General features: G+C 46.6%; 1 protein-coding gene and 1 long non-coding RNA gene across 8 annotated transcripts in view; both read right to left on the bottom strand.

Moving 5' to 3' along the window:
* The window catches only part of LDLRAD3 (low density lipoprotein receptor class A domain containing 3), a 227311-nt gene that overhangs the window by 23763 nt on the left and 175730 nt on the right, over positions 1 to 27818 (bottom strand). The window lies entirely within an intron of this gene.
* LOC116666349 lies at positions 3027 to 23113 on the bottom strand. The gene is made up of 3 exons (XR_004323157.1): positions 23102 to 23113; positions 8466 to 8476; positions 3027 to 5119 (listed from the first exon to the last, which is right to left on the bottom strand). It is a non-coding gene; the product is annotated as an uncharacterized LOC116666349 (long non-coding RNA).

Genomic DNA, 27818 nt, shown 5'->3' with positions numbered 1-27818 from the left:
CTCCCTGGGTGCCTGGGCACAACTGCCTGACTGTGCAGGCCTGTCTTCTGACAGGTGCTTGGCTGGCTCGTGTTTCTGCTCCTGAGATGAAGGCAGGGTGGAGCTTTTAATGTTCTCCAAGACAAGGTGCTGAGGCCCCATTCTGACACCCGAGGGCCTCCGGGGCAGCGGGTCTCTGAACCCGGCTCTTCCATAACAGATGAGTAACTTGCAGGGTCTGGGCCAGTGGAGGTTCAGTTACCTGCCTGACTCCAAAGAGAAAATAATCACCATGTATCCCCAGGGCCACTTTAGAAGCCATGTGTCCCTGTGGATCGCTCTCCAGACACCAAACGCAGGCCGGAGAGCTTGGGCAAGCATTTTTAAACATTAATGGGGCTGTGTTAAAACAAGTAAGGGAAGAAATCAAAGCTCTGTCACTGACAGAGGGCCCGAGCTTGGCCTCCGTAGGCAGAGGAGTAACAGGCGCCACAGGGGTCCACACGCGACAGGAAGACGAATCCTGTGCTGGGCCCGCAGCGGAGGGACCGCTTCTCATTAACCATTTACAGAACGTCTGCTGGGGGCCAGCCCGGGCGCCTGGGGACTCTGGGCACTGCCATAGGGTGTGAGTCAGTGGGCAACGGACAGGCACCCCTGGACTCAGGGCTACCACGGCTGCTTAGATTTTTCTTCTTAACATGTATTTTTTTGAATAGGCAACATACACATCATTCTAAACTTAACAGGAAGGAAAGGATTTGTAGACAAAAGTAAGTCTGTTTCCCCTTTCTGTCTCTTGGACACCACCTTCCCCTCCCTGGACGCAACCACTGGTACCAGTTTGTGTGTGCATGCATGTGTGTGTGTGTGTGTGTGGGGGGTGCTTCCATAAATAGTCCAGGCATATATTAGCAAATACCTATTATTTTTAACCCTATGGTAATTAAATTTTTTTCACCTAATGAACAAGATTAGCACATAATTTTTTAAAAAAACAAGCACCATTTTGCCTATTTAATACACATCTATACAGGACTTACTATATGCCAGGCTCTCCTTTAAAAAGTTTTTTTAAATTCTGAGATGAGTTTAGATTTACAGGAGAGTTGTAAAAACAGTTCCGAGTGCCCCTAAACTCCACGCTCAGTCTTCTCTACTGTTAACACGTTAACTAACCACGGAATGACTGTCAAAACTACAAATTAACCTTGGAACATTTATATTAATTACATGATAGGATGTACTCAGACTTTGCCTGTTTCCCCCGACTAATGTCCTTTTTCTGGCCTAGCATCCAATCCAGGATTCCACACCGCATTGGTCTGCATAAACCTGTGACAGTTTCTCAGTCTTTCCGTGTCTTTCACGACCTTGACGCTACCGAAGAGGTTTCATAGTTATTTTGTAGGGGAAGACAGATATCACTGCAAAGAATATCACAGCGGTGATGGGCTCTTCTCAGTGTGTCCCATCAGAGGATCCCTGCTGTGTACTTACTGAGGATGTTAACCATGATCATTGGATTATTTTAAGGTATGTATCCGCCAAGATTCTACACTGTAAGGTTACTATTTTTTCCTTTCCTAGTTAATTACTATCTTGGAGGAAATCCTTTGCAACTATGCAAATATCCTGTTTCTGCTTAAACTTTCACCCACTAATCTCAGCATGCACCCTGGATCCTGCCCACGGCAGTTATGACTGGGTTGCCCTAATGGTGATTTTCTATTTCTCTCCTTCCTCCTACATTCATTAATTGGAATCTTTCTGTTAGGAAGGTTTGCCCCTTCCTCCCATTTATTTATTTACATCACATGGACTCATGAATATTTATTTTGCTCTCTGAGCTGGAATCCAGTCCTATTATTTTTTCATTTGTTGCTCAAGTTGTTCCAAACTGTGGCCACGGGGAGCTCTTTCGGGTTGGCTCCTGTCACCTCCCAAAACACCCCCATGAGTCTGTCTGTTTGTTTGTCTGGCTACTTGTTTACTTTTTGGCGGAGGATTTTTTAAGCTCGTCCATGTATTTCCCAGCCCCAGGCCTGGAATCAACTCTGACTCTTTTTTACCGAATAGCTGCTATTTGTAACATGATATTCAGTAGAGACGTGTCATCATTTGTTCAACTAAAATTCATCTGATGGACATTTGGATCTATTTCCAATAGCTTCTATTATCATCTTTTACTATGAAAAATCCTTATGGATGGGTCAGTTCACACTTCAGTAACTGTTAAACTGAAACCTAAATCTTTACAAAGGCTTACGAGGCTCTCCCTGAGCAGCCCCATGTTCCTATGACCCCGGGTCCTGCTGCTCTGCCCCTCTCACCCAGGGTGGTGGGCAACCTCTAAGGTGGCCCTTCTGGCTCTGGCCTCCTGGGGTTCTCACTCTTGGGTGAGCTGGGGTTGGACTTCTTTTCTCCTTCTTCTTTTTTCCAGCTGACGTATAGTCAGTTTACAATGTTGTGTCAATTTCTAGTGCACAGCATGTTTCAGTCATACATACGCATACATATATTCCTTTTCATATTCTTTTTCTTTATAGGTTATTACAAGATATTGAATTTAGTTCCCTGTGCTGTATTTTCTCACTTCTAATGAGCAGAATATGGCATAAATGATGAGCTGTCACTTCTAATATCAGGCTGTGAAACAGAGTGGCTTCTGTTCTGTCTTAGATGCCCTCTCTCACTCTCTTGCTGACCTGCTCCGAGGGCCATGATGGGAGCTGCCCCATGGAGAAGCCCACATGGTACAGAACCGAGGGAGGCCTCCAGCCCACCTGCTGGTGAATTCCAGCAGCCCACAGGGAACGGAATCCTGCCGACAACTACCTGAATGGGCTTCACGGCAGATCCTCTCCTGGGCGAGCCTTCAGATGAGACCACAGTCCAGCCAAAAGCATACCTGCGACCTCAGGAGACACCCTGAGCCTGAGCTCCTTGTGCACAAAGAGCAAAATCAAATCATGCTTTAGGAGAGCTCAGAGTGGACTGCAGTCTTACTAGTTACAAGGCTCTACAGGTAAATCTTTTCAGAAGTCCCTCCTTCCTAGGACTGCTGTTTTTTAGCTTGCTATGCTCCTCCCCACACGACCTGCTCTCCACACCCTGGCCGACCTTCAAGACTCAGATGGCCACTGAGCCACTTCCTCCCTGACTTCTCCCCCAAGCTCTCCAACTAGAAATAACTTTCCTCTGCCTCAGCCTCCCCCTGCGATTCACCTGATCTGTGTTGTGGCCCAGCTCACTCCCTCCCTCATTGTAGGGTTGCTGAGAGAGCTAGTTTCCCGTAAAGACAACCCTCCATTTCTTGAGAGCTGGACTCCTGTCTCGGTCATGTTATAATCTGTTTCTCCCTCTTGCAAACACTAAGTTCAGCTTTACACGCAGTGTGTTACATGCTCTATAATATCCGTGGAACCAGTAAGTAATAATAAGCCTTCAATGATGGGTTTAGGCTACTGACTCCTGGCAGTCATAGCACTTATCACACACAGTATTAGCTATTAGCAGCATTATTACCACTGCTCAGTGTTTCATGAATGATGTTCCTTTCTCTAACAAGGGTTTCATTTTCTGGACTCCCTATGATCTTCCTCTCCAATCTCAGAATCCCCAAGTTTAGAGGAACTAAACAACTCCTGACCAAAAATTGAGGGCCTCTAGCTTAATTCCACTGTTTTTACATATCAAATGCCCCTCCTGGTGTTGCTTCCACACAGAGCACCAAGGGGACACTGGTGTCAATATCAATCCTCAGACCTTTACTGAAGACTCAGGGAGCAGAAATTTCCAGCAGGAGCATCAACAAGGTTCAAGGCAATTAATATTCCACTCCTGGTTCCTGAGGGCTCGCTGGCCACCCTCTCATTCCCAGCAAAGCTCCTCTTGCAACAGCATCTATGTCCAGCTGCACTAACTGAACACCCACATGAGGGAGATAAAGGAAGGCTTGGCTAATTGTATTGTTTTTTTTTTTATTGGCTTCAGAGGAGGAAACCTCATAATCAGTCATGACTGCAAACTCCCACTGTGGTCTCAACAGTACAGACTTAAGCTGGTGCCATTCTGAAGCATCCTGTCTGATGGCAGATAAACAAGCTCTTAACCATTTTTCACTCTATGAAGACTGAGGAAATAAGAGGAGATCTTACAAACCTTCCTGCATCATTTGGTTCAGAAGACCCTTCTGAGGTCTTAAGTTAAAGATACTGTCATTTGTGGTGTGTCCATGATCATGGGTTCTCTTTGGGGTTAAAAGTTGCTGTATAAACAGCCTTTCAATGTGGACACCACTGGGGCCAAAACAATCACAGGGCTAGTCCTGTGAAGCCTCTGACTGCCCTACTCCTTGAAAGCCGCTTTTCAAGAAGCAGAGGAGGAAACAGAGGCGCTGAAGGAAAAGGGCACTGGGGTTTCACACTCTGTGCAGAGAAGAGCTTCAAGCTTCCTTTGGTTTCTCACACTGACAGCCACCTGTGGGCTGAGGCCAGCTGACAGCAGGAATCTTAGGAATCTCCATGTCCACGGACACCAAGAAGGGACCAGAGTTTTGTTACCTTATCCTAAATTCATAAGAATTGTTAGATTTAAAAGGAAGGCAAATCCAAATTGAACAGAACATTGATCTGGAGCTCCAGCTGAACTTGGAAAATATAAATCTTAGTTCCAGAGAAGTCTGGTCACTTATTAACGAAGAGAAGGACGGATTTGGAAGCCTGGGGGGAAGACGGGGCTGTGCAGTAGGGCTGGGGGCGCACAAGGACAGGCAGCGGGAGCCTGGGGCTGTTAGCTCTTCACAGATTGCTGCAAAAAGAAAACTAAAAAGTGGCTGGAGAAGAACACAAGCCCCATGAGTTCAGCTCCACTGGACATCCCAGGAGGGACATGGGAGCAGGAGGAGGAGGAGGGAGCCTGGACCAGCTTGGCCACTGGCCAGCTGGCTTTCCGACTCTGGGAAACTGCTGACATTGTGCCTCAATTTCCTCATCTCAACGCCACGCCCGACAAAGCATCAAGATCTGTCGCAGGCCTGACCCACCTGTAACGCCGTATTTGTGATGGAGAGACACCCAGGATGCTCTGCCCAGAGTCCGATTTTCCTTCGACGTGCACATTGTAAAAACGCATCTGTCTCACTTCAGCAAGTTTGCCCATAAACACATTCAGCCCCCAAATTGCTTTAATTACAGAATGAGGAAATTGCTTCACTTGGCGCAAGGTTCTCCCCGGTTCTGCTAATGGCAGTCTGGTATGTGCGTCTGTGATGGGATTTTTTTTCTTTTTTTTTTTAACTAAAGCCATCCAGCTTAATGAGAATTGGGCAAGGGCCGGGGAAACAGCATTCAAGTGGGCCATCCCTGCCCCCCTGGTGAGCTGTAACTGCCTTCAGAAATCACATACTATTCCAGACAGGAACCACCAAGCTCAAAGAGCACGCTTCAAAAATCCAAAGTCTCTGCTTAAGAAAGCCCAGCCTGACAGAAAGAGGCAAAGGTGAGGAGGACTTTTGGGGGTTATGCATTTGGAAACAGAACCACAGGAAAAGTGCTCTGTGTTAAATAAACACAAGACCCTGTACTGAGCAGAGTTAGACACAATTACCCTTCTCTAAGTCTTTGCTCTTCAGAGTCTAGAAAGTTCTTTACAACCATCCAAATACCACCTTATTTGCAGCCAGAGGAGAATTTTTCCAAGATTTCCAGCACTCAGCCTCCGGCTCTTACCACTGGGGGCAAAACTGGAGGCTGCTTTGTGGGGCCGTGTTTTCCGACCTGGTGGGTGGCTGCCCAGGGACACTGGTTGAGAAGGTGATGCACTGATGTCCAGTGTAGACTATGGACTGCTGCAGGCTGACAGACCCAGGTCTGAACCCTGGCTCTACTGTTTCCTGGTTTTGCAATCCTGGCCAGCTACTTAAACTCCTGAGCCTCAGTCTTCCTCATCTGTAAAATGGGGGAAATAGCGGCCATCTCATGGGTGTTTGTGAAGATCAGACATGGTCCTCGTTACAAACGCAACACAGTGGCTGGTGAACAGTCCGAGGGCTCAATGAGTATTTGCTGCCATAATTGCTGGTACCACCATCACCACCGCCTCTGCTATGTTATTCTTCATAGCTTCTTGCTGGGGGCCTTGATCTCCTGACCTAGACACCCCCAGAATGTCTATCTGTAGCAGGAGGGCGGCCTGGGGAAGGTCACTGAATGAATTCCACATACAGCCTAAAGTGGGGACTAAAAGGATTTCCCCTTTTTTTCTCACGTGGGAAAAAAGGCGCTGGGGCTGGGCTATGCTTACTCGCCATAAACGTGGTAATCCAAGGTGTTCTTCAGACCACACCCTGGACAACGATGTACCCATTCCAAGAAACATGGGAGTGAATGAGGGGCAAAGAACACAGGTCTGCACCCCAACAAGAGCCGGATTCATATCTCTCTCTGCCACTTACTTGGCAAGTGACCCTGGGCAGGCTCCTGGAGTCTCAGATCTCGGTGGCTAGGAGGGTGGGAGAGAATAATGCGTGTCAAGAGCCCAGTACACTGATGGCCTGCAGCAACGGCTCGACCCAGGAGGCGTGGTTATTACCGCTATATTCTTGTGAGAACCCAGTTCCTGTATCTTGCGCTAGAGAAGAGGATGCCCCAAGAAATGCCCAGCGAGGGGTCTTAGATGACAGGCTGAACGGAAACAAGGTGGCCTTGCTGGCGCTGGGGCTGGGCTATGCTTACTCGCCATAAACGTGGTAATCCAAGGTGTTCTTCAGACCACACCCTGGACAACGATGTACCCATTCCAAGGTCCAAGAAAGCTAGAAGTCTACAAAATTAAAAGAAAAGTTGAGGGAAAACACATCTGTGACTGTCTCTTTTATATGTCTGGGGGCTATTTTGGGGAGACTTTGTTAATAGTTCGAGGAGACTAAAACACAACGAAGGCTCCCCAAGCTAAGCCAGCTAAAAGCTTAATTAAATACGATTGCTTGCTGTGCTTTCCTTCCCCAAACGGCCTCATACATATTCATCACCGTAATTACGGTAGTGAAAAAAACCCATGACTAATTATTCCACGCTTCACATCTTTCACATGCCTAGAATTTTTGCATAATTTCTGTTAGAAATTAATTGCAAGTTAGTTAATTTTATACTTTGTCCTTTCGAAACTTAATTGAAAGTTAATTTAAAAGATACAAAAAAACTCCCACCACCCAACAGCCACACAACCAAAAAACCCACCACCAGCCGTGACGGCAAACCTGGTTACTCTGACTTATGATGGGCATTAAAAATGCGACATGATTACTTCTAACCCGGACGCAGGCTTGTCCATGTCAAGCTGTAATAAAAGGTTGGGCCCATAAATGCCTCTAGCGTCACATCTCTATTATTTTTCTACAACAGAGCCACAAAAATAAGACTCGCAATGAGTGGAGAGACTTTGCAGTGGTCTGGCTATCTTCTGGCTGTGGGTTTATCATTTTACATTCAGTAATTGCATCTCCAGCCTCCAAAGAAGAACAGCAAGCATGTGGCTTCCATTATCACCCCATCCCATTTCTACCCTCAAATGTCTCTGCTGGTACCCATTTTCGGGACCCACCTGCAACATGGTGTCCAGGATACTTTGCTTTCATGCTTAACAAAAGCAGCCTTTTTTTTTTTTTTTTTTTAATGGAGGTACTGGTGATTGAACTCAGGCCCTGGTGCATGTTAAGCACACGCTTTACCACTGAGCTATTTCCCTCCCCCCAGCTCCTTTTGAGTCACTCCCATTAATCCTATTTCTGTGACCTCTTCTGTGTGGGACCAGGAAGTAATCACTGACTTGAGTGCCTACCCTGTCTTGCACTTGGTTGTAGAAATACAGATGGGTTTCATTTAATTTCAGCACCTAACACAGTGTCTGACACATCACACATAATCAGTCAGTCAATCTGTAGTTATTTCCTGACTGACTGACTGAATAAAGACTAGCTGCTACAAGCCCACGAGTGAGCGTCACCAGCTCCATTTTTACAGAGAAGTAAAGGCAAGTTCTGAGAGACTGCCTCTCACGCGTGCACCCCCAGTAAACCATGGAGCTGGTACCTGTGTCGTTCATTCTCCACCACCATGCCACGTTGCCTCTCCCTCCTCCTCCCGATGCGCTACCATCTTGACAGTTGAGACTTTACCCTTCTGCCAACCACAGTCTCTTAATAAAATCTGTTTTTCTTAACACCAAGTCTCGAAACCTGTTTGTTATGGACTGAATACTTTGTGTCTCCCACCAATTCACACACTGAAGCCTTAACCCCTCACTGTGATGGTACCTGAGATGGGGCCCTTAGGAGCCATTAGGGTTAGATGAGGTCACGAGGGTGGGGCTTTCATCAAAGGACCGGAGCCCTCCTAAAGGCAGGCTACTGAGCTCGCTCGCTCTCCCTGCCCTGTGCGGACACGGCAAGAAGGCAGCCGTCTGCAAGCCAGAAGACCCCTCACCAGGAACGGAACTGGCCTGCCCTTTGATCTTGGACTTCCCGGCCTCTAGAACCACGAGAAGCAAATTTCTGTTGTTTAAGGCACCCAGTCTATGGTGTTTCATGTCAGGCAGAGCAGAGGAAGGCACGGTTGCACAGTTTTACTGAGTGACCTTGGTCATTCATGTCACACATCTCAGACTGATGCAAGGTGAAGCTGTGAGAGTACGAAGGAGAAGGTAAGTGAAAACCAAGTCAAGAGATGACACATCTTTGTGACACAGAGGAAGCCAGATGGGCTAAACACAGGATAAGCAGCTGCTGTCACCCCACCTGGAATGAGACAGAATGTATATCACATATGCTAACAGGGGCCCTCCTCCAGGGACCAGGCATGTCCTCAATTGTACCACAGAGGAGAAGAATGAACCAACCTGTCACTGAGTAGTAGATGGGGAGAAGAAAGAGGTGGAAACCAATCTACAGAGCACAAGGACACTGATTTTTATTTTTTGAGTCCACAAAATGATCTCCTTTGAAGGTGACTTTCAGTAACCTGAGTCTTCAGCAATTTCAGGGCAAACAATTCATCCTCCAAGAGGCTCCGAAGGTTTGAGACTCTTATGATCAAAGGAGAAAATTTCTTAAGAGGGCTTCTTTAGAGTTCAGGCTCCCAAAATATGAGAAGTGGTTTAAGAAATACAACGATGTGCAAGTATACACATTTTTCCTCCACATGTTAAACAGAGGCTCCCATTCCAGATTAAGCCCATAAACGTTGGTTTGAAACCCAAATTAGGTGTTCGGATACAGCCATGAAGCTTCTGGATACCACTGTGTACCTCAGGAGAATATGCCACAGGGAGTGTGAAGCCTCTAAGTGGGTGCCGTAAGGCAGCCCTGCAGACCGTCCCGGGAGGGGGAGTGACGAGAGCTGGCAGGTGGGATTAAGGAGGGCTGCCTCGCAGGAGGGGAGGGGAGGGATGGGGCCTGGAGGGAAGCAGGTACATAACTGAGCTGAAAGGTCCAGAGTGGTTCCCAGCTCTCAGGAATTGGGTCCTGACAGGTCCAAGGTATATTGCTCGGTGCAAGAAAGCACAGTGGTGAGAAGCATGTATGTTATAAGAGCAGGATGTCATTTTTGTGGATGAGATAACGCGTGTGCCTGTGTTTCCATTCATTCATAAAAGCGATGTGGAAGGCTGTAGAGTAAAATGTTAACAGAGGTTATCACTGGATGGGTAAATTACGGGCAGGTTTTTTTTTTTTGTATTTTCCTATATCTTCTGAATTAATCATTTTGTTATGAACTAACACCTCCCCTTCCTTCGATCTCAGGTCGATCATCCCCTTGACAGGGAAGGCTTTGTTGACCTTCCTGATTAGGACGATTCTAGTCTGTGTTCACCTGGAACTACTTCTCTCTCTCTCATTACAGCACACACTACAGTTATAATTTGACTACGAACTTGTGTGTAGTGCCTGCCTCCCCCAGGAAACTTTGTGCACCATTAAGACGGGGACCATGGTGGATTCTGGTTTGTTTTGCTTTGTTTTTGTAGACAACTTTGTTCCCAGCATCTCATAACAGTAATGATGCTAATAATGAAAATGTCTAATATCTTTGCAGTAGCAAAGGTGGCGGTGGCAACAGACACTTACACAGTACTCACTAAGTGCCAAGTCTCTTCTGAAGACTCTACAGGGAGGTAAGTAGGGCTGACATCCCTGTTTTACCAAACGGATGGGGGAACCATGACACAGGAAGGCTGTGTGCCCGGCACAACCCCACACAGCCACTAAGAGTTGTAGCAGGATTTGCACCCAGGCCCCTGGGCTCCTGGGTCCGTGCTCAGAACACCTACACTGCACTGCCTTTTTCTCCAGCACTTAATCCAGCACCCAGGGGCACCCGATAAAGGTTTGTTAAATGAAAGATCGATCGTGCATTCCTTTTTGGAATCCTAAAAACATTATCTCCTTTTTTGGATGAAGGGAAGTCAAAAGCCACCCCCCCCGGGGAATGACTCAGCAGCATGAAAGAAAGAGTGATGAAAGATCAGAGCTCTCTGGAAAGGAAATTTCCTGTTCAGACAGCAGTGCCTGACTTTGAAGAACAATGTTCCACACGGGATTCATTCATGAAAACAAGCCCCAGTGTTTTAATTCTCCTGAATCCAGAAGGGAGCAAGGATGCACAGGGCGCCATGTCCTTCTCCAGACTCTGGACACAAGTTCCCATAATGTGATAAAGTCCGGGGTTCTGGTTCCTCATAAGTGGCTAACCAAATAGAAAGACAATCCTTCATCTGAAACCTTCCCAGGCTCACAGCAAGAGAACCCGGCCTTAGAGGCTGGGTGACGTACCACCACTAAGGTGAAGACATGCCAAGCGCCTTGCATGCTAGTGAAGGATTTGGGTGAAACCGTGCAGGCACAGGGAGCGATCAATTCCTCCCCAGAAAGGCAGGCAGACGCGGTTATATCTGCACGGTCTGTGGAGCTGGAGGACCCATGTGCATTGTCAGCTAGAGATATTTAATGGATTAGGACCATGTGTCCCGGCAGACAGACCTGATTTAAGTTTTTCACATGATATGAATTCCCCAGGGTGAAACCCCCCACGCTGGCATCATTCCAGGTTAAAGCGGGAGATAGAGCTGGAAGAAACCAGGCTGTACTGCTCGTTTCAGACCAAGAAGAAAGGGTCTCCTTATAGCTTATTGTTTCAGGATTAGTGTAAGTCATGTCAGTGCCACCCTGAATACTGATGAGATGGGGCCTCACTTCATTAAGCATTTGATATGGTTAAACTGCTACCCCATCTCAAAGCCGACAGGAATCACCCTGCGCTGACCGCGTGCCCTGCCAACGGAGTGCAAAAGTACACTCGCTGGCTGCCAAAGAGCCTTCCCACCCTCTTCTTCTCATCTGTTTAAAATCCAGTGGAATAAAAATAGGCTTTTTCCAACTCCCCAGTGTCCTAGAGGAAGATAAGAACACAGTTCCATTTCTACCATTCTTTGGCTCCTGCCAAAGACATTAAATAACTCAGTAAAGCCAGATGTATCCCAGCTACCAGGCAGCTGTGAAACAGAGCAGCAATCTGTCAGGATTTAGTTAGGCCAGCTTTTTGGATGGGGTACAGTTTTTTTTGGGGGGGTGAACATATCGGCAAAAGGTTGGGAGGGGCTGACAGTGGCACAGGTACGTCCTAGATTCAGGTGATGTCTGACTGATCAGCAGTGGCCAGGATGCCATCCCTTCCTTCCTTCCTTTACCTGCCCATCCTCAACACAAGTAATTTTAGACCTAGAAATGTCTGCATTTTCTGCACATATGGGGAATCACCAGTGGTCTCTCTCTGGCTCTGCTGTCCTTCCTGCCGAACCCACCATGTCACTGCCTGGTCAAGCGTCCTGGGTGGCTGAGAGTAGGACTTAGCATGTATTTTTCCCGAGAAACAGTGACCAAGATCTGGCGACAAAGAAGCGTACCCAGGTGCTGGTCTGATGTATCAGGGAGCTGCTCTGCCGTCCTTCAGTCTGGCTTTCAGAAGTATTAGCTGTTTTCTCCCTGTTTAAAAATGTTTCATTTATATTCAGCTGTTCTTTCCGATGTCTGCACCTTCACAGGGAAAAACTACTTGAATTGGTTCAAAAGGGATTAGACGGTGGGACTTCAGAGGCAACAATAGTGGATCAGTTGGAACCACACGAATGGCCAATCACGGGGGATTAGCTGGATCCTGCTCAGTATTACAAACAGCGCTGAGGTGTGACTGCAATGGTGCTATTCAGGGGTGCTTCAGGTGCACACAAAACAGGCTTTCATGGACTCTGTGCCACACAGACAACCATGTAAGTATGGTTCTTACAGGAAAATGCAAAATATTTCCCGCTGGCTCAACATCTTGCCATTCCTGCACCATCTGTCCTAAATACTCTGGTTATTAATGATGGCAACGATGAGTGGTCAAGGCTAACATTTACCCAGGGCTTTCTGTATGCCAGCATCTTTATGCAGTGTTTTCTAGGGATTCTCTATTTCATTTGTCCTATAGAATAATCCTATAACTGAAGTATGGTTATCATTCCCACTTCACAGATGGTAAGACTGAGGCACAGAGAGGTTTAGGAACGTGCCCAAGGTTGCTAGGAAGTGGTGTAAGCCCAGGGCAGGGGGTGGTCTGACTCCAGAACCCATTCCTAGCCAGAGTAGCTTACTGCCTTCTCTGTCCAGTTGCCAAGTCTGAGTAGGCAGGGACTGGGTCTGCCTTGGTTAATTGCTGTATCGCTGTAAATAAAATAATGCTTGGCGTACAGTGGGTTTTCAATAAGTACAGTATTTGTCAAGTAAATGAATAAATGAATGAATAAGTCGAGGATTCCTGAACTTCAGAGAACTAGGGTCCTGGAATATTGGTCATAATTTCAGCCAGGATAAAGCTTCCTTCTTTGTGTGTCCTCAGGGCTTAGAAGAATGGTTGTATCTTGAGACAACTGAGTTTGTTCTGGGTTTCTGGCAAAGCTTGTGCATGGCAGCAGGGGAACCAAGAACCCATGGAGAACAGGACTGTACCTCATTGCCAGGGCTCCCGGTGCCTGGCAGAGAACCATACACCCAGCAGTGCCACCAGGCTTTCAAACAGGAATCTTCACATACGAAGCTGGGGGTCGGCTCCTGGAGGATGTGATGGTCGTTCGGTAGCTGACCAATGTCCCTGAACTTCTCTCCTTCCAGATACACAGTGGGATTAGACGTCCCCTGTCCCCTTAGAAGTTTGACTTGGCCATGGGACTTGCTCTGGCCAATGAAATGTGAGCAACCCAGCTCCCTGGGTAACTAAAATGAGAAGAGCCTCTCTACTGATCCATAATGGACATGCAGGGTGAGCAAGAGATAGACCTCTATTGTTTTAAAAGGCTAAGACTGGGGCCTGGATGTTACAGCAGCACTGGATAGCATATACTGACTGATACAGAGGGTATGTTACATGACAAAATATCCAGGCCCTGGACCTAAGGAGCCAATGCTGTAGTGAAACAATGAAACCTGCACATATGAAACAAAAGAGGGAAGAAAATTGATATGGAAGCAACTAAATGCCAGATGTGCTACCAAGGGGTTTATATAGTTCTTACATAATGATCTCACTCATTATTTTGTCTCTTAATGTCCTCATCTGTAAACTGCGAATAATGACACTGTTCCCATTTTATAAATTCCCATTTTACAAGTGAGACACCGGGAAGTAAAACTATGTTCCTGAGGTCTCTCAGCTAGGAAGTGGCAGAGCTAAGATTTGAATCCAAATCTGTCAGACTCCAAAACCTCATGCTCTCTCCCACCAAGGGACTCAGTGGCTTTCCTGGCTGGGAAAATTTACCTGAAACTGCATGAGATCAGGGCTGGCTACAGCCACTCGTGCTGCTGGACAGGCCATAAAGAAGAGATTAGAGAAGGCTTTCTGATGGACGTGAGTTTCAAACCAACTCTTCAAAGAAATGATGCTCTCATGAGAGAAGCCGAGGAGGGCACGGGACGGTGTGTAGCCCTCAGAGGCAGCAGACACGGGAGTGGACGAGGAAGAAGGAGGTCACCTGGACAGAAAATAGACCAAGCAGCAGAGCGGTGGAGGAGGCACCTGTGTGCAGCTTTAAATAACAGGCTGGGGTGTTTGGATTTTATAACCACAGTGGGCTCTTCAGCGGGGGTGGGAAGTGATAAAAGCAGTGTTTTTGAAAAATGGTTCTGGTAACTGGAGGATGAGCTACAGCAGAGAGAGGAAGGGAGAAAGACTCAGAGGGGTCAGGAAAGAGATTTTATGGCCAAGCAAGAGGAAGGCAGTCGTGAATGAGGGCAGAGGCTGGGAAGATGCACAGGAAGGGAAGTAATAATTACCTTCGTGAATGGAGCTCTCACCACCTGCCATGTATTGGGCTAAGTGGTCTATCTACGCCAGCTCACAGGGTGTTCACAAATCTCAGGGGAGGTGGTACTACCCTATTTTGCAAAAGAGGAAAGTCAGGCTCTGAGAGATCCAGTGACTTTCCCAATACGACACAGGTGCCGTAATGTTGAGAAAATAGCTAAAATGTGATGGTGCTGTTCTCAGAACTCACATATTCCTTCATTCCACACGGCAGGTCCTACAGTTGTCCCATTTTAAAGAAAACAGAGACGCTGGGGAAAGGGAAGTAACTCAGTCCTAGTCACAGCCAGCTGATAAGAAGCGAGCTCAAGATTCAAACCCAGTTTGGCTTGGCTCCAAAACTCACGCTCTGAACCACTGCCCTCATGAGAACGTGTGTTTGGTCCCTGTGGCCCTGGCTGGCCAGGCTCTGCACCTGGTAGCATGTGGCAGAACCCCATCTCAGAGAAGGAGCATCTGTCATCCACCCTCACAGGGGCCGGGAAGATGAATCAGGTAACATTCTGCCTCTGGAGCCTGTAAAGGAAGGCGCCACAGTCAACGGACCTAATCCAGGCTGCCTAGGGGGATGGGAGAAAAGGGAAGCAATCCCCATCCTGTCCCCCAGATACGTGCCATGTGGTTGGCTTTGCTGTGAAAACCAGGGCAGGAAAACCAGGAATTATAACTTACTCCATAAAGGGGTCTTGCGACACTTTGTGTGTGACCCCAACCCACTTAGAGGGCACGCCGGCTGCCTCTGCTGGTGTGTGCTAGACCAAAATGCTCAGGTTTGGATTTTTCAATAAGCCACTCATCCTGCAGTTACCCTGCTGAGAAAAAAGTCGTGAAATGTCTCCATGGCATCCGTGTTTGCATCATTAAGGTGGACCCGAGACTGGGAGACAAGTCAGGGTACAGAGGTGTTCTTCGTGCCCGGGCGAGGCTGGAGGTACTTGAAAGAGCCTCTCTGACAGCCCTTTTAAGGAACAAGCACTGCTACAGACGGATTGTTCCTACCAGCGCGTTCTTGAAATTCCGCTGCCATTTTTTTTTATCAAAGGAACATGTGCATACAATTTAAAGAGTCAGATAGTTGTATGAGGCTTGATAAAAGAAATAGCATTCTTTGACCCTACCTCTCCCAGAAGCAGTCATTCCAGCTTGTTTAGTCGTTTCCTAGTTCACTTCTGTGTCTCTAAACAACACACGCATTGTACTACTTCGCGATCTGTCAGTTTTAGGAATTGGCTGTCGACTTCCCACTCTGGAAGACGAGGATTTAGCTCAAGTTTATCTCCCTCTCAGCTGCCACCACACGCAAGCCTACTTTCAAGCCCCCAGTTAGATAGTAATTTTAGATAATTGGCGTTGTTGCTGTCTTGGCCATGAAAATGTTATTCACTGACACATCAAAACAGCATATTGTGCTTTAAACACTTTTCTTCCTGGAAACCCTTTCTGTCTCCCTTATAGCCCTTTCCCCTCCATCGGTTATGAGGGTCTGCATATTTCTCACTAATCCCAGCACAAAGGCTTCCCAGCTCGGTTAAGCTCCTCTCAGTACATCCAAATCCATTAAGTAGTGTACGCACTTCTGGAGAGCCCCTTTCCACTTTCACTTGCACTGGACCCCGATTTCCCACAACCTGGGTCTTCCTTTTCCTTGCTTTACTATCTTAGTTTTGGGAGCATATTTATTAGTAGTTTCTTGAAAGGGCTGTTTGGAAGTCACTTTTTTCTCACTTCTGAAAATGTCTTTATGGCGCAGAATGTGAAATTACTCACCCCAGAGCTGTTGACTTGTGTCCAATGTTATTATGACATCTGGTGCCATTTGACTCTGGAACTGTTGTATGAAACCTGTTTTTATTTAAGTATTTAGTTTTTTAATGCCCTCTCTGGAAGCTGGTAGATCCTCTTTTTGCCCCAGTGTTGTGAAATGTCATGCTGATGGGCTTGGTGAAGTTTGTTTTCATTCATGGATGTGAGCATTCGGTGGACAGTTTCCCATCTGAAAACTGTCCTTGGGTTCAGAATTTCCTTCCATTTCTCCATTTCTGTCTTATCTTCAGAATTCCTATTATTGAGGTGTAAATCTAATCATGTCCTTGATTTTTTTCCTGTCTTTTCAAACTTATTTTGTATTTCTCTGTGTTTTTGTGCTTTCTGGGATATATCCTCAAATTTATGTCCTGGCTTTTTCATATTTTAATTTCTAAGTTCTTTCCTGTTTGCTTCTTGAAAAGGGACAAGGGGATCCCGTTTTTATTTCAGGAATGCAATGTCTTCAGTTATCTTTCAGGTTTTTGTTTTTGTTAAGTTTTCTTCTCTTTATATACCCTATTTCCTCTAAGGAGCTATTCACTTCATCTATGTGTGTGTGTGTGTGCGCGTGCATGTGTATGCCTGTGTGTGCGCCTATGTGTGTGTATGCGTGTGTATGCATGTGTGTGTGTGTGTGTCTGTGCATGTGTGTGTGTTAATGTTCGTCGTATTCAAGGCTTTCTCCAAGTGTCTGGTGATTCTTGGCTGATCACTCATTTTTCAGTGTGCGGCACTAAAATGCTCTTGGCTGTGGACAGTTGACTGTAGGCTTCACCATGAGATGACTCCGTTGGGCTGTCTCATGGGGGACCTCCAATCCCTTATACCAGTGAGACTCCCCCACAGAAGGCTTTTTTAAATGTGACTGGAAGGTTCCAGAGCCTGGCTGACTGTGTTCTGGAAAATGACTTGAGGAAAAAGATAGTGGTTTCAACATTCATTATGTCAACTTGTCAAACTAAATCTGTTCTCAGAGAAGTACCCCCATCCTCCACTGTGTTTGATGTCTGGTATTCCTGAGACCCTCTGCGTTACCCTCACCAGAGAGAAACCCCAGTCTTTGGCCTGGGTGCGTGGGGGGCAGTCGTCTGGCTGAGTCGGGCAGGGAGCAGATCCGGGAGCCTGACAGCTTCCTGACGAAATTCCAACCCATCTGCCTGTTTCTAGCCCCACCGCCACCTCTGCTTCCAGAGTTACCTCATATTGCCAGTCCCCAGGCCTTCTGGAAGTAAATGTAGTTGCTTTTTGGTTCCCCGAGTGCCTGCTGAGGATTCCATTTTCTGAGCCCACTGAGTCAGTTCCTGCTCGTCCGTGTTCCCCAGCTTCCGCCATCTCCATTGCTGATTTTTCTTCTCTTCTTAGTCCTTGAAGGTTTACCCTTTAAAATATCATTTGGATGGATTTTCAGGACGCAGCAGAGGTAAATGTGTGTGTCTGAGTTGCCACTTTGAACCAGAAGCCTTGAAGGTAGGGAGTCACATCATTTTCTCCCCTAAACCTCAACTGTGCAGGGCCCCTGAGCTTTTAGGTAAGTGATGCTGACGCGGTCCTGGGTGTCTGTGCTGGGCGTCTCTTCCTGTGGTGCGTTTCCAGTGAGGAAAGAGCACTGGGCTAGGAGAAGGGGAAAAGGGATTAATCCCAGCTCTGATTCCTACTCATTGTTATCCTTGTCTCATCTGCAGCCTCAGGATAATAACCACCAGGCTGACACACTCTCAGGGTTCTAAGTGGGATCAAACAGGGATAATGACTTTGAAAGCACTTCAAAAAGCATAAAGCACTACAGAAACACAGGCTTTCCTGTTACTTAAAACCTCGCTTTCATCTCCTGAAATTTAATGTAACGTTATCTTGGCCTGTCTTCAGGGGAGAGAGGTTTGTCTCCGGTAATCTTATAAATCACCCTTTTGACGTTTAAAAGAACGTCCTCTAGTCATACAGACATACAACACAAGATAGTGTTTCTCCCTCCACCAACACTGTCCAATCAGTTGCCAAAGACACCCGGGCTCCCTGTTACCCCAAACAAATGTCCAAGATAATGTGATTGAAAAGGGATGCGTGAGATGGGACTCTTTTTTGGAGGCCCATTCCACAAGGGTCTGTCTTCAGCTGAGCTATATACATCCATCTTGATCGAGGTCAGAAATACAGGAAAAAGAGTGGTTAAATATAGCCAAATAACAGATATATTATAGCCATTGAAAAAGAGTGGGTGGTAGCTTTATATGGGATGCCATGAAAAGACACCCACCATTAAGTAATAAAAGCAAGATGCAGAACCATGAGAATGATTCCATCCTTATAATAAAACAACAAAACCACGTACGTATGTATATATCTACCTAGCTACGTAATTATTTTATATAGATACACACCATATATACACAGAAAAGATCTGGTTGCATTCTCATCAAACCACTCATGGTGGTCACTTCTGGGGAATGAAACTGCGGGTGGGGAAGGACTTCCATTTTTTACTTCATACAGTTTTGAACAGTTCAATTTTTTTAATCACATGCCTATATTATTTCTAATCATAAAAGAAAAGATTATACATAAAAGAATGAAAAAAAGAAAATGGAATCTGGGAAGAACAGTAAAGGATAGTAAGAAGCCAGGGAAAGATCATTGGTGGAGAAGATGCTAAGAAAGGGTCAGCAGGAGTCAGGGGCAGGCCACCTGCTTCTGCTAGAAACTTATAACAGGTGACCTTCCGCCCAGCTGGTAACCAAAAAGGATCCCCTTCAGGCCATGTCAACCACCTGCCCATCTAGGCAAGCTCCACTACCAACTTAAGGGGAAGGCAAACTCATTTTTAAAAAACGATGTAATTTCCTTACAGTGAAATGCATATATCTTGAGTGTGCAGATTCAGTGACTTCTAAAAAAAGGCATGTACCCAGGTAACCCATGAGGGGGATCTGTAACACAATTTCCTAGCTCGATGCAGATGTGTGGATCTGCAGGGGATGGGTTCACTTGGCCATGGTCAAATGCAGGAATGCGTCACGGTCCCAACCCCAAGAGCCTGCGATGGGTCAAGGCGTTGCTCGGTGTGGGATTAATACCCCATCCATCTCACTAATCGCCAACCAGCACTTGCCTGGTGGTGCTATCTAGTCTTCTCTCTGATTCTTTTCTTCCAGAGATGTCCTGATTCTGTGTGCTCCTAATATGGGTGTCTCCTGGCTCAGGAACTCCGTGTCTCTTGGCAAGGAACATGATAACCCTAGACCACACACGCAAGCAGTCTGGCAAGCTGAGAAGATCCTTGGAGGTGGACCAGCTCTGTCAGATAAGCCAGCTGCCACAGGTAGTTTCCCCTTTCAAAATGGGAGCTCTTAGCTCCCGTGACTCATGGGAACAGGGGACTGTTTTACAGGCGTTGACAGTACCTGTGTATAATCGCTCTGGGCCAGTGTAATAATCATGATAGCTCACATTTATTGAGTGCTTGCTACAGCCAAGCATTGTATTCTCAGCAATTTACATGATTTATCTTTACACCACCATGAGAGAGGTCCGATCATTATCTCTACTTTATAGGTGACAAACGCAGGCAGAGATGTGAGTAACTTGCCCAAGGTCATAGGATTAGTGAGTGACAGTGTCAGGACAGGAACCCTGCAAGGCCATGCTTTTTCTCATTGGGAAAGACGGGCAGAACCAGGATTGAAAGTGTCATCTCCCGACCTCTTGGTAAGAGCTTTCTTTGCCAGACTCTGTGGCCTCTGTCGAGTTCATCTTTCTTCTAAAAAGAGGTAAATATACAGTCATCTCCAGGTATTGCTAGGGCCACAAAGGGGTTTCTTGGCTCTGTCTAGACACAAAACCAACAGAACATAATGCATAGCAGTGTTTTACAGTCAGAAGATTTTTTTTTTTAATCTTGTTTCTTCTCTGAGGAGTTGGCTGATAAATCAGGCTTCACAGGTACAGAGGAACGTGTGTGTTTCCAAGAGCGACTTTCAGGAGCCGAGTGAAGGGCGAGCAATAATGCGGCCAAGAGAGGCATCCTTCAGAACCCGTGGCAATCTCACCTCAAGAGGCCAATTAATCCGTTTGCGGGAATATGAAAACGAGGCGGCAGAGCCCTGGTACCGACTGTCTACCCAGTTTTCAATAACGGAAGCTGGAGCACTCTTTCCAATTCGCATTTATCAGTCTCTGCGGGGAACACAAGCCACCCCGTGCCACTGCATTCAGCAAGCTGCATTTTCTGTCCCGAAGCACACGGTGATCGGAGAGGGAAGCTGAGCCCAAGTTCCTCTCAACAGCTGTGCTCCCTGCTCCCTGAATTCCCAGCAGTTAAGGAGTCTCAACTTGACAGCATCCCGTTGACCTCCTTCTTGAAGTACTGATTGGTCTTTTTTATGGCATTAAGGGAACTGTTGCTTTTTGAGACTTGGGCCATCACATCTGAGATCTCTAGAGATACTAGGGAGAATAAAGCGGAAGTTTTGGGCAAAGGCAAGTACAGGCAGTAGCAGAGCTTTCTGTTGTGTCACTGTTAATGGGGCTGAAGTGGACAGGGGCAGGGCTCTTAAACGCCACAGAGAGACAGACGTCCTGTTCTGGGAATTTGGCGGGCTGTCTATTCCAACCAACCTTCCCACTCCAAAAAAAGGAACTTACCATGCTGGAGGAAAATATTTTTTATAAAAACATCTTAAGCTCATGGAAGACATGATAAAAAGTAAAGGGTAAGCATCTGGAAAACTGAGATAACTTTTCTCCCGAGAGCAATGGTGGCCTGGAACAGCCTGTATGTTGCCAAAGGCTGAAGTCAAGATCCAGGGCTCCTCTTGGGGTAAAGGTGAACCAGAGGTAAATCCCCTCCCCTTTGCCAAGGGAACTTCAGGGAAGGTCATCCTTGCAACAGGTGCAACAGGAGAGAGGTGGAGGAATTTGTCACTGTGGGCGGCCCTCTCGTAGGCTGTGTACCTTGAGTTTGCATTACTTAGATGGTCTAGGGAACCTTATAAACTTGGTTTGGGATGACACTGAATTGCAGTGCTCCCAGGCACTGAGCAGGAGCCAACCTAATCTCTCTCAAGAAAGGCATCTCATACCCCTGAATGAGTCCCCATAAGTAATATTTCAGAGACAATGAGCAGAATACAGCCCCAAATACCAAGTACTTGAAGAACCCAGGCACCATGCATAGACCAGAAGAAACAAACGGACATCAGAAACAGGCACAAAGACTGCAGATATTAAAATTATCAGACCAAATCGCAAACATGCTTACTATGTTTAAAGAAATAAAAGAAAAGGCTTGAATACATCCATCTGCAGGGGACAGCTAGCTATTAAAAAATGACCAAATACATTAAAAAAATAAATACATCGAGAAGTTAAAAATACTGTAACTAAAATTAAAAACTCAATGGACCACTTTAACAGCACCGAGACGAAAACAGAATAAACGAACTGAAAGATCGCTCAGGAGGAATTATTCGGAATGCAGCAGAGAGATGTACCAAAAACCAGAAAACACAGATAAGAGGCTCCTGGACATGGAGTGAGGGAATCTAAAGGGAATTCAAACTATGGGGCAACAGAATCACCTCTGGAGATTGTTAACACATAGATTTTGGGGCTCTCTCCCCTTATTCTAATTCTTCAGGACTAGGCTGGGTCTCAGGAACATATAATGTTAGGTGTGGCGGCCATCCAGACTTTAAGAAGTATTGGAATAGTGACTTGTGGGTGGCAGACTTCAGAAGTCACTATTTTTTTTCTTTTTTCCAAAGTAGATTAAGTTTTTCCCCTCTCATTGACTGTAGCATTCCCACCCAGAACAGCTGGGCAGAATATGTAATTTTCCTCTGTGGAATATGGTAAATGTGCTTTATTTGAATTCAATAGAAGTTTGGACAGGAAAATCAAAACATGTTTTGAAACCCAGTAATTCTATTTTTCCAAAGCAAGTGACATTTAAAATTTCAAAAACAAATTGCTTCAAGTGTGCGTAAATTTATTGCCGTTGCTTAAATTGGGCTTTGGTAACCATACATGCTGTTGGGCTTTCTCTCTCTCCAGCCTGTGAGAAGTGTCTCTCCAAAGTTAGCTAACCACCCCTGTGTGTCTGTGGCTGGCTCACTTCACCTCTCTGTGTCTCACCTTCCGCACCGGTAACACAGGCATCTCACCATCTAAGCTCCGGGTGACATGCATGAAGTGTTCAAACACCGGAAAGCATTACTGATAACTGATGCATCCATTTCTTGAACAGTAGTCCTAACATTACAGAATTCCTTCTTGTTTTCTCTCCAAATTCCTTTTGCTTCTTCAAAGACATTCGCTTCTTGGCACCACTGTCTCAGTCTGGCTCTTCTGCCTAATGCTTAATATCAGGCTCTGCATATGCCTTACAAACGTTAAATGTCTAACACATATTAAAAGCTTGCACTGTTAAACTGGGACACATGGCCCCTGGTAACTCCGGGAATGCGTTCCCAAAGCAGCAGAAAATGGCAGATGAAAGCCTTGTGACTCGTTATCATGTTCTTCCCTCCAGAATGGGGTCCTGCCCCTGCATTGTCAGGGGTCTGCGAGAGCTTCAACAAGGAACTGGAGGTGACTGGCAACTGTCCACTATTCCCAGTGGAGCTAAGGCTTGTGGACCTCCTGAAGCCAAGCGGAGCAGGCCTCCCAGGAGTGCAGATACACTAATAGGCAGCAGACGTTGCCAAATTGGAACCCACTCCTTGTCTTCTTACTGGAGGGCAGGCTGGGGTAGAAGTAAACAGGGGAGCAAAAAAATGCTGGCATGGTGGCAACATTTTGTACCCGGGGGATGGAATTCTGAGGTCATTCAAGGCTGTTATACTTCTTGCCTACATTCCCCCACTTACTTCCTAGTGTCTTCTACCATTTTCTGGCGCCTTGGAGCTCTGAAACCCACAAACCAGCACACGTCTTGGAGATCAACGTTATATAGTTTCAAATCTCATTTATTCTCTCTGGAAAGGGCTGGATCACAAGCAACAACTTCACAGCCGGGACATAATTCCATCCTGGGGATCATTTCCAAGCCAGAGGGATAGGGAGCCACCTCCTGTTTAGAGCTGATCAATTTCTCTCCTTTAGTTCTCCTTCTCACTGTGATGGTTCGTTCCCATCTATTTCCACGGTTCCTGTCTAGATAACCGGCTCTTTTCCGTGATCTGCAGGCCTAGATCAAAGTCCCAGGGCCAAAGTCAGGGACGGCAAGATAAGACGTAAACTAGCAGCTATGATCAGTTAGTCCAACTTTTAATTTCTTATGCTCTGGGTCAGTTGTGAGCTAAGAATATGTGTGTGTGTTGCGTGCGTGCACGCGCACGAGAAAGAGAGAGAGAAAAGAGAGGGAAAAAGGGAGAGAGGGAGGCAGGCAGGCAAAATCGACAACTATCCCCCCTCAGGACTGTCTTATTAACAATTTAATGACACTTTACATTTTCAAAGTGTTACCTGACCATTAATAATTGAGCAACTTCTCAAAACAATGTTGGGTTGCCTTCTCAGGAGAGAAGGAAAGCTGTAATTGGAGCTACGGCAGTCTATTGAAAGAGGCCACGTTTAATTAGTCCATTTTAAATCAATTTAGGTAAGGTCTACACAAAACAGCTCACATCCAACCCCACAGCAGGAGATGCTGGAGAAGTTGCAAAGCCTCCTCCACGCAAGTCTGGGGCACTCGCTTCCAGGATGATGGTCAAGGGTTAAGGCTTTTGAGTCTGAAGACCTACCAGGAGCCCCTGCCCTCACTAGCCTCCTGGTCGTGGGAAAGTTACTCCACCTGATTGCATTTCTTCATCTGGGAAACTCGAGCAATAAATAAATAAGAAGCTTATTAAGGGGTGATGCTTATCCAGCATTTAATTAGCTCAGGGCCAGGTATGCATAACATGTAGAAAAATGTTATCTGCAAAACAACAGCAGCAAAAACTGAAAAATAATTATCCCTGTGGAGTGGGGTTATCAAAGAAGACTTATTTTTCCACTTGAGTCCTGTATTCTTAAAAAGCTAATGTTCGGCCAGACGTGGTGCTGAGTTTCCAATCCGTCCTGGAGATCTGAGGCCATGCTGAACCTCAAGAGGTGGTACGTCTCCAGCTGAATTCCTGGTCTGTTCCTCTTGCGAGGCGCACCCCCACCCCCCATTTCTGTTCTTGGTGCCTTCATCCTTCCATTTCCTCAGGCCAGAGCCTTGGCGCCATCCTTGACCCTTCCCTCACAGTCTACATTAAACCCATAAACAATTCGAATTGACCCCACTCTCAGAACATCACCCCTTTCCATCCAACTGCTTCTCACCCCCTCTGCTGTTACTGCCTGGTCCCAGCTGCCATTCTGTCACCAGGATTGTTGCAATAATGCCCACTGTGCTGATCCCCCGAGTCCACCGCTGCCCCCTACAGCCTATTCTCATCAAGCAGCCAAGGACACCTGGTGAAAACATGAGTTAGATCACCTCACTCCTCTGCTCAAAACCCTCCACAGGCTCCACTCCACCTGGAGTAGAAGCCAAAGCCCCTGCTCTGCCTCCCGAGGCTTCATCACCTGCTTCCAACCTCCTTTCCTCCTCAGCTCCTCCCTCACTCTGCTCCAGCCTCACAGGGCTCCCTGCACCACCTCCTACTTGGTTATTCTGTTTCTAGTCTGTTTCAAATGTAAGCCCCTGGAGGGCTAGAAAACTGCAGAACTAGATTCAAACTCAGATCCACATGGTGCACTGCACCCGCCAGCTCCTCAGAGATCTTTCAGCTGCAATGAGCTTCTGAGATGCCTATTCAAATGGCAGGTGTCTGGGCTCCACCCTTTGACTGAGAATCTCCACAGATGAAGCCCAGGAATCTGTGCTGAGTGAGTGCCCTGGGGTTCCCTTCTCAGCCAGGGCATTCTGTCTCCCTGCCTCAGCACTGCTCAAGCCAGAGGAAGAATTAAGCTACAAACACAGACAGAACTTGCCCTGTTGAGAGTTCAGCCCGTTTCACAATTAAGGAGGGTTTATGATCGCTAAGGAAGATGACCTGGACTGCAGGTGATATGGACATTCTCTTACTTCCCTTGACCTCAAGAGGCTTATCATCAAATAGGTGAAAAAAATAAAAGGAAAGAAATGAAAAGGAATATAAGCACCCCAACATGCTATGTGTTGGGAAAGCAGTATGAATTAAAAGCTGCGGATGTTCAAAGGCAGGACGGTCTCGGGCTTGGACGTGAGAAGCAGAGCGTGATTCAGCAGCAGGTGGTATGTGAGCTGAGTCTTGAAGGATGGGAGCACTTGTAGCAAGTGGAGATGCAGGCAGAAAACTCCCTGCAAAGAGAAAAGCACTGGCCAGAGGAAGGCGGGAAACGGCGAGCTCCGTTTGGGGAAGGACAGACAGGCCAGGTCTTGCAGGGGCACGGGAGGGGGGGAGGTGTGAAGAAATCCATTAGAGTCGAAGCTCTGAATGCCAGGGTGAGGAGCTTACTCTCCATCTAAAAGGCAAAGGGTGGCGGGGGTGGAGGGTGGTCTTTGGAAGGGGTCTGAGCGGGAGAGTTGATACTGGAGGTGAGGCTGAGGAGAACAAATCTGACACTGAGCATAGGATGGGTTGGCCTGACAGAGAATGAGGAGGTGGGAAGACCAGTTGGCATGTGAACCGTGGAAGGCAAAGGAAGGTGACAGTTTCCATTAGGAGAGGATCCTCAAGGGTGGAGGGCGAGGGGCAGGAGCAAAGTGAGATTCTAAGGTGGAAAAGAAGTTGAACAAATTCACACTGGGCAGCCTTCATCTTCTTCATAAAGTGGGAGGCACGAGCTTCTGCAAGATGTGGCTGGGAGTTAAGAACGAGGATGGTTTAACATTGTGGTTGCAAATGGGCCACCAACCCACAGGAGATCACTAGTAAGGATGTGCTTCACCTCATACTACTACTAGTACTAGTAAGGGTCGAGCTGACACTGGGTAACAAGAGTTTGCACTAAGCCAAGGCATTAACTAGAAGATGCTTCTTGCAGAGTCAAAAAGCAGACGAGTGGTACCCATGGGAACAGAGCCACTCATGCTGTGGCAGTCCTTACAGCTACACTTCAACCCGAATGTCCGTACTCTTCTAAAAGCGTCATTTTCAAGTTCAAAGAATGATGTGGCTCGTGTTCTGTCTCCGCTCCACCGTGAGGCGGCCCAAAGGGACATCTTAAGTTGCTGAAAGAGACAGTCAAGAAATCACAATACCTAGGAGTCTGGTTCCTCCATGCTATCCATCACTGTTACAAGGAACTCAGCTTTTCCAGGGTAACTTTGTTTCCTCACCACTGATTTGGGTTGATACCCTCTGGCTAAAGTTGAATTCCCTGCTTTCAGATTTCAGCTCTAACACACACAGACACACACACACATACACACACAACTGTTGCTAAAAAGTGAAATGAATGACATTTACAGCGAGGCTTTCCTTGTGGAGGCTACCCTATTGATCACAACTGACATTTACTTAAACATTCTCTAGCAGAAAAACACCTCCTGATTCTATCTCCTTCTAAAATGCCAACAACTGTGCCCGAGGCAGGGAACAAAAAAACACCCTGAATAATACCGTCTCCCCATTCCCCTACAACCATGTTGCTTTGTTAATATTATAACTTAAATTATTTCTTCGGTTCTTGACAGCTCCTGTTGTTAGTCTAACCCACACCCACTATCGATTCTCCCCCCGTTAAAAATAAGCATCAGCGAGGCACCAAAAATTGCCTGCTCCAGCTCGCTGCTACGCTGGGAGTTTATATCATGCATATTAAATCTGGACAGTATTTAGGCTAAAGCAATCTTCACTTTATGATCTTGTTGGTTTTTAAAGCGAATGTTAATGAAATATGCATTACTTATGGCAAATGGCAATCCCAGTGGGGGACATTTTAATTAGTATAGTTTGTTCAAAGAAAAGCAGACTTAACTCCTCTTCATCTGTCACCCAGCTACCCCACAACCGGAGGCAGAGGGAGAAGACAATGGAGAAGAGGAGGCAGATGAGCATTTCCAGGACAACTTGCGAGTCCAGGAAAGAAGAGGCGAGTCCTGACCAATGCACCCCCAGCCACGGCAGCTCTGAACTTCCCTTCAGGATGAAACACTTCAGTCTGTGCACTTTCCAGACCCTGGGACAGGCATTCAGGGTAGCAAATTACCAGCAAAGCCCAGCATCTGTGATGATGTTCTTAGGCTTGTCGTTGGCCTATTACTTAGGACACTGTACTAGCTTCCTAGGACTGCGGGGACAAGTGACCATAAATGGGATGGCTTAAAGAACAGACATGAAAGCTCTAGGGAAGAATCCTTCCTTGACTCTTCTCAGCTTCTGGTGGTCGCTGGCCATCTTTGGCATGCCTTGGGCTGTAGATGCATCACTCCAGGCTCTGCCTTTTATCTTCTCACATGGTCCTGTGTGTCTGTGTCCAAATCTCCTTCTTGTTATAGGGACACCAGTCATATTGGATTTGCGGCCCACCATAATCTGATATGACTTCATTGTGATGAAAATAGTTTTATGTATCAACTTGGCTAGGCTCTGGTTCCTAACTTTGAGCCAAACAGCAGTCTAGATATTGCCGTGACGTTATCTCTTTAGATGTGATTAACATTTGGATCAGAAGACGTTG

Source organism: Camelus ferus, chromosome 10, assembly GCF_009834535.1.
Source record: "Camelus ferus isolate YT-003-E chromosome 10, BCGSAC_Cfer_1.0, whole genome shotgun sequence".
NCBI classification, from domain to species: Eukaryota; Metazoa; Chordata; class Mammalia; order Artiodactyla; family Camelidae; genus Camelus; species Camelus ferus.
Note: the sequence above shows the minus strand (reverse complement) of the source record. Positions and strands in the feature narration are given on the sequence as shown.